The sequence below is a fragment of the Corvus cornix genome, chromosome 13 (genome assembly GCF_000738735.6).
Source record: "Corvus cornix cornix isolate S_Up_H32 chromosome 13, ASM73873v5, whole genome shotgun sequence".
Taxonomy (NCBI): Eukaryota; Metazoa; Chordata; class Aves; order Passeriformes; family Corvidae; genus Corvus; species Corvus cornix.
In genome coordinates this window covers 19,067,106-19,076,991 of record NC_046343.1, presented here as the reverse complement: position 1 = coordinate 19,076,991, position 9,886 = coordinate 19,067,106, and the positions used below count along the sequence as shown (strand labels likewise).

General features: G+C 41.6%; 1 protein-coding gene across 1 annotated transcript in view; it reads right to left on the bottom strand.

Moving 5' to 3' along the window:
- Positions 1–1,623, bottom strand: part of ERVH48-1 (endogenous retrovirus group 48 member 1) — a 7,127-nt gene extending 5,504 nt beyond the window's left edge. Inside the window, exon 1 of the mRNA XM_039559917.1 lies at positions 1,363–1,623. The gene's annotated coding sequence lies outside the window, so the exon portion shown is untranslated. The remainder of the gene's footprint in view (positions 1–1,362) is intronic.
- Positions 1,624–9,886: the final 8,263 nt, after the last annotated feature.

The window sequence follows — 9,886 nt, the reverse complement described above, 5'->3', positions numbered from 1 at the left end:
CTTGGGGCGGGAGAGCTGCCGGGGGAAGGACCCCCGGAGTCGGCGGAGGGGGGCTACCGGGGGAGAGGCCCCCGGAGCCGGGGGGAGGAGGGCAGCTCCTGGTGCTGGCGGCGGGGGAAGCCCCGGAGCCGGGGGGAGGGGGGTTGCAACTCCTGGTGCTGGCGGCGGGGGAAGCCCCGGAGCCAGGGGGAGGGGGGGGCAATACTTCTAAAGGGTCCCACCCTCTTTTCTCTTCTGTTTGCTTTTCCTCTGGGGTTTCTGATATTTTAAAGACTTTGGTTCCCAGAGGTTTTGTAATTCCTGTCCAGCAAGAAGCATATTCTCCCTCCTCAGGGTGAGATGGCTCTTTTGAATTTACAAATACATTTAGAGCCTGGCAAATCCATGCCTCATCAGACCCATATTTTGGCCAGTACACATGATCAGATCTGATTTCCTTTTTTACCCACTCTTTCATGCAGAATTGAATCATTTTTACTTTATCTTTTCCTTTTGTGGAAGGATCAGTTTCCCAGTTCGCGAGTTTGACCCCAAGGGGACTGTCTTGGGGTATCTCCTCTGGCACCCTTGAACTTATTTTACTAGGTAGTGGTCCCATTTTTCCAGGAGTTCTCTATTCCAACTTACTCAAAATACCAATTTATCCCCCCCCCCTTTGAAATACTAATTCATTCCTTTAAAACACCAATCTTCACTGCTGTAAAGTACTACCCACCCTTTCACAGTACAAAAAACAAAAAAAAAAATTTATTACAGCCCACCTCCCCAAAAACAAAGTTAACTTCTAATTACACAGTTTTTCATTCACACATTCACTCTTTTTTAATATTTGTTCACTCACTCATTCTTACTCACAACAGAATAATAAGGTACCTCTTTCAAGTCACTTGTTAGTATCCACCCATGGGTATGAAATAATCCTTAGGATTCTGGGTGCTCTTGGATTTCCCTCAACCCAGCACTGTTAGCATCCAACCCCAACTCCTCTTGGGTACTTTTAGACCCTGGGTGCTCTTGGAGTTTTCCTCAACCCAGCACTGCTAGCATCCAACCCCAACTTCTCTTGGGGTACTTTTAGACCCTGGGTTCTCTTGGAGTTTTCCTCAACCCAGCATATGGAGGGGTAGCTCCCACTTTGCAACCCCTTCCCTGGGACCCCGTCCCAGTCACCCCCGGGAGATTCTTTCACTCCTCTTATCTCTTGCTTTGTCTCCTCGCTGGCCGCTGTTCTCGCGAACAAGACGGAACCGCAGCACTCAGAGACTGCCACACTCGCTTCGCAGATCTGGGGCAACCAGTCCGCGTCTCATTCACACACACTCATCTCCCGTAACCACCCCCTTTTGTTTGGACAATACTTACCAGTCCTGTTGCTTTTCCAGTGTCTGTGGGATTTTTGTCGAGAGCGCTCTCTTTTATTTGCTTTATTTTTGTGTCTTTCTTGTCCTCTGGGTGTTGCCCTGCTGCCACCAAACCGCGCCAGAGGATGCCAAGCAAGGGTCCTGCCAATTTGGGCAGGAGGCGCCTTACCCTTTGCTTCTTGAATCCTCCCACGCTTTTCAGAGGCGAGGTGTAGATCCCGGGCGAGGCCCCAATTGTGAAAAACGAGGTTCACTCTCGTTAGAATTTAAAGAGTTTAATATAAAGACAATAAGAGACACATAAAATAAAGCAAAGGGATAACGGCCGGGTGCCTTGGCGCTCTGCCAAGAGCACGCCTGATGCCCGAGGTGAGTCCTTTTTATACCATTTTTACTGTCTGTTCTCTATTCATATTAAAACTTTTCTAAGGAATTGATCTGCATGGCCACTCCTTGGGTCCGCCTTTTTAGAGCATGCGTAGTCTTCGGCTTGTGGTTTATTTCTTTTGATTCTTGGGGTTGGGCCCGCTAGGTAAGAGTCGATGGTAGGGGTGGATCTCTTAATTCCTCAGACAGTCAGGGGCTGATTGCAGCTTGGGCCTCTTTGCCCCCCGGGCAGAGCGGTGATAGTGGCTCTCGACCCTCCTGGCCGCCCGTTCTCCGGGTCTCCGGGCGAGTAGCCTTTGGCCCTTTTGTTCTCTGGACAAAGTGTTGATTGGCTCCTTGGGCCTCATCCTCTGCTCGCTTGGAGGTTATCTTACATGCTCACACTTGCTAACATTCTTGCTAAAACGAGAGAAAACTACATCCACACAGCAAAAAGCATTTCTAACATTATATAATATCTACTTTAATACTTTGCGAGAAGCCAATACTATAATACATGTTTATAACACTACTTATAGGAAATGATTTTTGTTATCAGAATTGGTTCAGGGAATTTGTAACTGCTTAGAGGCTTAGAAACCATCTATAGAGTGTGCTTTTCTTAAGCAGGTTACAACTTATATATCTGCAATTTGAAAATCAAGCTTCTAATCTATGAATAGTGAGCAAACTGCTTCTGCTCCTTACCTGTTAAGATTTTCATCTTAAATAGTTGAAATGCTAAAGGCAAGCAAGTGTGTCAGGGGTAACCAGCAGAACTGGGGATCTTCATTCCTTTAAGGTAAGGATTTTTACGTCTTAATCCACTTAGTCAATTCCAAACGAATTCAAAAGGGCAGAGTTAATACCAGTAAGCTGAAAGCTAGATATGTCCTGAAACCCATATGAATGTACTCTGGGTGATAAAACTGGAATTTATGAACAACACCCCACCAAAAAAAAAATCAAAAACCCAACAAAAACCAAAAAACCAGAAAGCCAAACCAAAATAAAACACTTCCCATTTAATACTTAGTTTATCAAGAAATCTAAAGAAGGCTTTTCCAAAATCAATTCTATGTGCTAACCAGCTAGACAGTATTTAATGCAAGATATGCAAAGATGCACCTCGGAGATGACTGCTAACATAACAGAAATGAGTGATAAAACAGATTCCTTGCTGGCATGAAGAGGAAGAATCACTATACATTTTCCTTAAGAGGGAGAATCACTATATTTTTGTTAAGTACTTATATGCATAGGAAACCATCCTGTCATAACTTTTAAAGATGTCCAGCTCTGGTTGCTTGAATAGGGCTACAGTGACTACAGCACATACTTTGTTCTGAGGCCACCACTCAGATGCAGGCTGGACAGCTGCACACACCAGGTGCCTCAGCTGTCACCACCATAAAATTCATCTACTTCATGGGGAATTCCATGAGCATAATGACCTTCCAAACAGTCAGTCTTTATGCATGCACTAGAGGGGCAAAGGGAAATTTCCATCATTTCCAGGGTTGCCTGAAATCAAAAAGATAGAGTCACAATATTTTTTCTTTTTTTCTGCAATAATGAGAATGGAAAGCATTTAGATCTGTGGTTAACAGTGGGATCCATGTACCCTGCTCATAATTTCCAAAACATGGTAAGGATCAGATCTATGAAAAATGAGATGTAAAAATCTAGAAAAAGTAAAGTTAAGAGCAACAATTGTTAGCATAGGAGAGAATACATCTTAATTTCCCTGAATATTCTTAATATTCTTGAAAATTTTCTCAGATATTGTTGGACAACCATGTGAACTTGGTGGACCTCAGCCCAAAGAGTGTATTTTGACATTTGCTGAGTGACTAGAGACCAATTTGCTGTATTTCTGCATATGCCTAAGCAGCAGAGACCATCCATTCCTTTGGCACAGTCCTCCAGCACACTGTGCCAGGCAGACACAGTGCTGTATGTAATAACTGCTTTGCTCCAGTCATTGACATATCCAGCACACCCATCTTGGGACACGTGGTCATTGCACTGGCCTTGGTAGGCTCTGGTTTTCACCTACCAGGAAAATCCTAATCTATACATTTAGCATTTACAGACATTGCCTTTGCCTCCTGACAGCCACCCAGCCTGGAGCAGCACAGGTGTTGGAAACCAGCAGTTCATAGCACAACACATGACAGCAGCCACCCGACTTCAAAGTGGAAAGGATTTTGGGACAGTGGAATCCTCACAGCTCTACAGTTTCACTGTTTGAACACTTCCAGGCAAGAAAACAGCAAGCATGGTTTGAGCTGCTTCTTTTAAATAGTAAGTTGATTAAAATTGGGCTATAGACAGGTTGAGAAACTTGGAAGTCTAAAATAATTAAGGAAATTTACTTGGAATACAGAGGCTTATATTTAACAAAATATGACTGCATATGAAAGTTTTTTTATATTATTTCATTTTTTTAAACAGTAGTATTTTCCCAGAGAATATATTTTTGGGGAACTGATTGAATACAGACTCCTATGAATTAAATAATAATACTAATAAAAAAGAACTTGGTGCTTTACCTACAAACAGTTGCGGGTTTCTTGACACTGTTAAAAAGATTCACAGTATTAACCTACTGAAGTACTTCATTTGGATTTGAAAGTAATGACTAAGGTCTTCCTCAAGGCTTCTTATTTTATGACATCAGTCAAAATACTTACATGTCTGGGGAGGAAGTGTTAGTAATATGTTAATTTAAAAAACCCCAAACAATATATATACCACCGCAGCCTATTTTAAATTTTGACTTTAAAGTACTATCTTTGTGAACTAAGTCAAATCTTCATGTTCTGTGACAGTAATTTCCTTGGATGAGGGATGCCATCACTGATTTTGACCTGTCAAAATTTCTTAAGTAAAATGTAATATTTACCTTAAAAAAAATTAAAACCCACCATTTCCCTTTTCTAAACAAATATGTTTATACTTGTTCCATAAAACTTTACTATTAATAAGGTGGTGAAATAAATGTCCCTATAGAAAGAGGCATCCTGCTGTGACACACTATCTTGTTTGCCTTTCATCACTGAGAACATTAATGCAGTTCCTGCTGGAATAAAGATTTATAGTTTCTTAGATTTTTGGAAACAGTTAATTAAGGAGCTGCACCGAGTTTCAGTAAAAGGAAGCCCAGAACATTTTGCAAAATGTGAAATAAAGCTCCATATTCAACTCTTCAGTTGCAACTGGAGGAGCTAGAAAGAAGACAACAGCTGGAGAACCCTGAAAAGAAAGGAAGCCCTTTTCTAGACATGGAACAATCCACATATTTTAGCATCCCAGCCTTGGCATTCCACAGTTAAATACCAGGACAAACAGAAATAAGATTGTAACAAAAGTAATTTTTTACCTCCTTGGAGCATGCACTTGGGAAGAAAAGATCCTGTTTGAAGGGAAACCTGGATCCACAATTAGCAAGGGCAAGCAAATTTGGTTCACAGTCACAAGTTATTCCTGCTTTATTTATTTTATTAGAATGTGAAAGCAAAGTGGAATTGAAGAGAGCTTCCTTAGCTTTTCAGAAGTAAGAAAAAGAGAATTTTTTTTTCCCTGAAAGGCTCAGAAGTAGCAGTTGAGCTAAAGATGAAGCTTAGGATACTTTGCAAATGTTCCCCTTGTTTATAAAGTGGTGTGTCATGTCTAGGAGGGAAGAAAGGCGGAGTTTAGAAGTTTGATATCTTTAACCTCTCTTATGTCTATTAGCTATCAAGCAAAGCAAAAGATGCTAAATGGAATAAATTCCTTATTTGCCACTGTTATACTGTCACTATAAACAAATCATCCCCTGCAACTCCCCATTCCCTTGCAGACACGCTCAAATGATGCTTTACAGTTTCTTCTCTCTGGTTCTTGGCCCAGAATAATGAGATGAAAGGGGAGGTTATAAACTGAGTGGCTACTGAAGGCACTACCAGAAGGACTGGCTGTGCTCTCCCACATATCAGCATGCCAGAGAAGGATCAGTGAACGTGTAGGCTTCAGCAGGAATGTTACACTAAGAAGGGCTTTCTTTCTTTCTTTTTTTTAATGGTATTACACTGGAGTTGTCTGTCTAAAGCTGGTGGGTGGAAGCAAATACCTTGAGGACTGTTGGCCTCCTCACATTAACTTGTTAATGTCTGCTCAGAGCCCTGAGGAATTTAACTGTTTACAATAGGACCCAGTTAATGCTATAATAACCAAATAAGCTTCTGCTCCCTGACATTAACTAGGCAGAACTATATTAACAATATTGAATTTAAAAGAAGAAAAAACCCAACAGATACATTTTACAGTGTGGAAAGCTGAACAAACCTCTCCCACTTTTTTTGGTTTTTTTTCTGAATAAGAACCATAGAACTACAGAATATCCTGAACTGGAAGTGACCCAGAGGGATCATAAAAGTTCAGCTTTCATCCCTGTATAGGATACCCCCAAGAATCACAGCATGTGCCTGAGGGCAATGTCCAAACACTTCTTGAAGAAGGCAGAGTTAGTCTAGGAAAAAAACCCAAACAACAAGGACTCTGCCCTATCCTCCCCAAAAATCCTGGAGACATTATATTCTATTATTAGATGGCTTGAGTGAAATAAAAAAGAGAGGACTCTGAAGGAGATTTGGCTCTGGAAAATGGCTGAAGTCTGGAAGATGTAGGAAGAAAAGCAGGTTTTTAAAAACTGACAGCCTATCCTAAAATCTCCTGTCATAAATATCTCCAAATTAGTGAGTTTCTGTAAAAACTTGGAAGTTTTTACCATTTTAAGTTGGTGGGTTGTAAAGTCATCCTTACTGTAGACTATTCAGTTTGATTTTCAAAAGCCAGAAAAAATGATTTTCCTTTACTAATCAAACAAGAATTTTTAACTGTGGTCTCCAGCAAAGATCAATGAATGTGTTCACATAAGCCCTGGCTGAGTTCTGAGAAGTCTCGTGTGAATGATTTGGATGTGACTAGAGCTGCCTGCTTGGATCAGTCAATGCAGTTAATCAGATCTTCACATTGAATACTGTGCTATTTGTAGTATGCACAAGAAAGAAAATCCTTTGTAGCAGAGATAGAATTTGCACAGTTTTAGCTTCCGCTGATTTCTATAAAAGCCATTTACTGACTATACATAGCTTTAAAACAGAGTATAGTTGTCACACCCATTGGTCTACAATAGCAAAGCAGTTTGAGAATTGATGGAACACCAGCAGAGGACTGGAGAGCAAAACCTAGTCTGTTTTTTGGGGGGGGAATATTTTACAGTACTATGACAAATAGTACTGTTCAGAACAGTAAGAGAGCCACAGCTGTTTGCATGTGCATCAGGATGGATGATTTTAACACACATTAAATTTTCTGGAAATGCAGAAGCATGGCCAAACCTGTAGCACAAATATATGATTACATTTTCATTCCATTTCCTTTGTTCTGCCAGAATCAGGCCACTGAACCATTTAATAAACCTGGTAAAATAAAGACGAATAATTACTGAGGCTCTTTGTTTTGAAGAAATGCAATATTGTAACTTTCTGAAAGCTATGGCCTATGAGAATGATTTCAAGATAATTGCTCATAACTGTTGTAATTTACTGCAGCCTTAGTGAATACACTTGTTTTGCTGCTCCGGGAGCATTCAGGAGACAAAACCCCACAAACTTTTCCATAGCAAGATAAGCAGAGACTAGCATTTCCAGGATTTATTTCCTACAGTATCAAAAAATGACTGTTTCTTACTGATGCCTACCAGCTTCTGTTTGCAACTTCAGATCTACAAACAGTAGTTGATAAAGTCTCATAGCAACTCTGCCAAGAAAGGAAACTGCCTCTTCCATCATATAGGAAAACACAGTGATCCTTGCCCCAGAATACAACTGCAAACACACAATTTTTAAAAATGAAACTGTTAAAATATCAAATGAAATTCCAAATAATGCTATAACATTTTACAGTTAAAATTTTCACTTGGATATAATGGTTAATTAGAAAAAAATTAGAAAAATGGGTTGAGGGGGGCAGTGTTTGGTTTGGGTGTTTTTTTCCCCTTCTTTTTTGTTTTTGTATTCTTATCTTCTTGAGCACAATTGGAAAGTACCTTAGCTTTAATTGTTCCTCAAAAAAGGTACCTTAAGCTGAGCAGTGACAGTAAATTTGAACACCATCAATTCTGCTAGCCCCTACAATATATACTTGGCAAATCTGTTATGCAAATATTAATCTACTAAACCGCAGTTCTTGTGGGAATGCCACAGTGAACTGAAAGTCATCGGCTCCCCTGCACTCTGGCGTAACTTAAAGATTGAAACATCTGATGCTAATTTTAGTCCTACTTCTGACTTTCTGGGGTCTTGTAGGACTCAGTCAAAACACTGATGCTATTTCAGGGTAGAATTCAGCTGTGCTGTGTTTTACAGAGAGGAAAATATTTAATGCACAAGTACTGTACTCACTTGGTGAGTGGTAAACCTGTTTAACAGAAGTTAAATTGTATCCATCTCACAAACCATTTTTTTAGGCTACAGAGAACAAAACCATTTTATGGGCACCATTACAGTTCCAACACAAATGGCAGAGACAGGTGTGAGATCTCCTAACCCAACAATGGCAAACATCTACCCACATGTCATCACTCTCAAAGCAGCTGTTTTCCATAACATGAGCTATGCTTTATGAAAGTGGATATTTAGGAGCAAAAGTACAAAGCAATACTTAACTGCAAATCTGTCCTATCATTTTTGACAACGGGAGAGAATATTTTCTTGTCTCCCTCTCAACACTTTTTTTCTCTTTTCTCTTTACAGAGCAGGGAAGAATATCATGTCAATTCTAAAGTTTTAACCAATGAGACTAAAGCCAAGTTGATACTTCTTTAATTAAAGCATTTCTTACAAGGGCCTTGAGGTGCAGGAGAAGAAAGAATACAACACAGGGATTTAATTTTATGCAAGTTCTTCTTTGAATTGCAGATATGTACAATCTGCTTTAAATCACTGAAGGAAGGGAGCAACCAGTTAGGCTCCATTCCTGCATGTTAATGAATACCCTGTAGAGCAGTATGATATCCAAGAGAAGACTGACAAAATTATATTGCTTTTATTATTTAGAAACATTCCACAGCACAATGTATGCAATATCACCTCAGCAGAGCAGTTAATGCCTTGGGAAGTAGAATAGTTGTATCGTAAGTATCTCAGCAAGTACTTACATAAGCAAGAAGCACAAGACTTCCTGTAAGCCTTTAAGACAGCAAGCCTGTATTTCCTTCTGAGATATTGGCTCTGGCAGAAGGTACAGGAAAAGTCCATCATAGTGTTGGGGTTCAGTTTAGTCTTAGTTTTTTTCTGTTAAAGGAATTTTCTCCCATATGCATGTTGCTAGGGGACAAATAGCTGTACTTAAGAAAGACAAAAAGGGGGGTGGGGCGGGCCTGGCTACTCCTTTGTCTACACCTGGGTGTGGGGTCAGTTAGCTCTGAGCGTCTGGAGAGAGAAGCTGCAAAGAAAGGAGCTGCTGTTTCTTTCTTTCGGCCGTTCTTTCTTCCTGCTGGAAGCAACGCCGGGACCCCAAAAGCCGCTCTCCCTGCCCTGCTGGAGACCGGGCTGTGGCTGCCCTGCCCCGCTGCTGCTTCGAGCTTTCGCTACGCTGTAGCCATGCTCACCCTGCCTGCCTGGGCCTCCGTGGGGTTCTCCCATCTGGATACATCTCGCCTGCCACCCGGGATTTGCGTTCGTCCCTGCTGCTCCAGCCTGCCGTTCTAGCCTGCCGTTCCAGCCTGCTGTTCCTGAGAGTCCGGGATCGGCTGCCCAGCGGTTTGTGAAGCCTTTGTCCCATCCCTTCCCGGGATCCCAGGGCACTGGCGCCGCGTGTTTCCCGAGCTCGCTCCGGAGCGCCCCCTGCAGCCGCGGGGGAACCATCGCACCTGCCCTGCTCACCGGGAGCCGCCAGCGCCCCTGCTGACTGCGAGCGGAACTGCACCCGAGGGGAAAGGGCCCGACAGCCGAGAAGGCTGGGACTGGGTTTGTGATTGCTGTTACTGCCATAGTTGTTGTTGTTTTGTTTGACTGGTTATATACCTATATATATAGTAAAGAACTGTTATTCCTATTTCCCACATCTTTGCCTAAAGGCCCTTGATTTCAAAATATAATAACTTGGAGGGA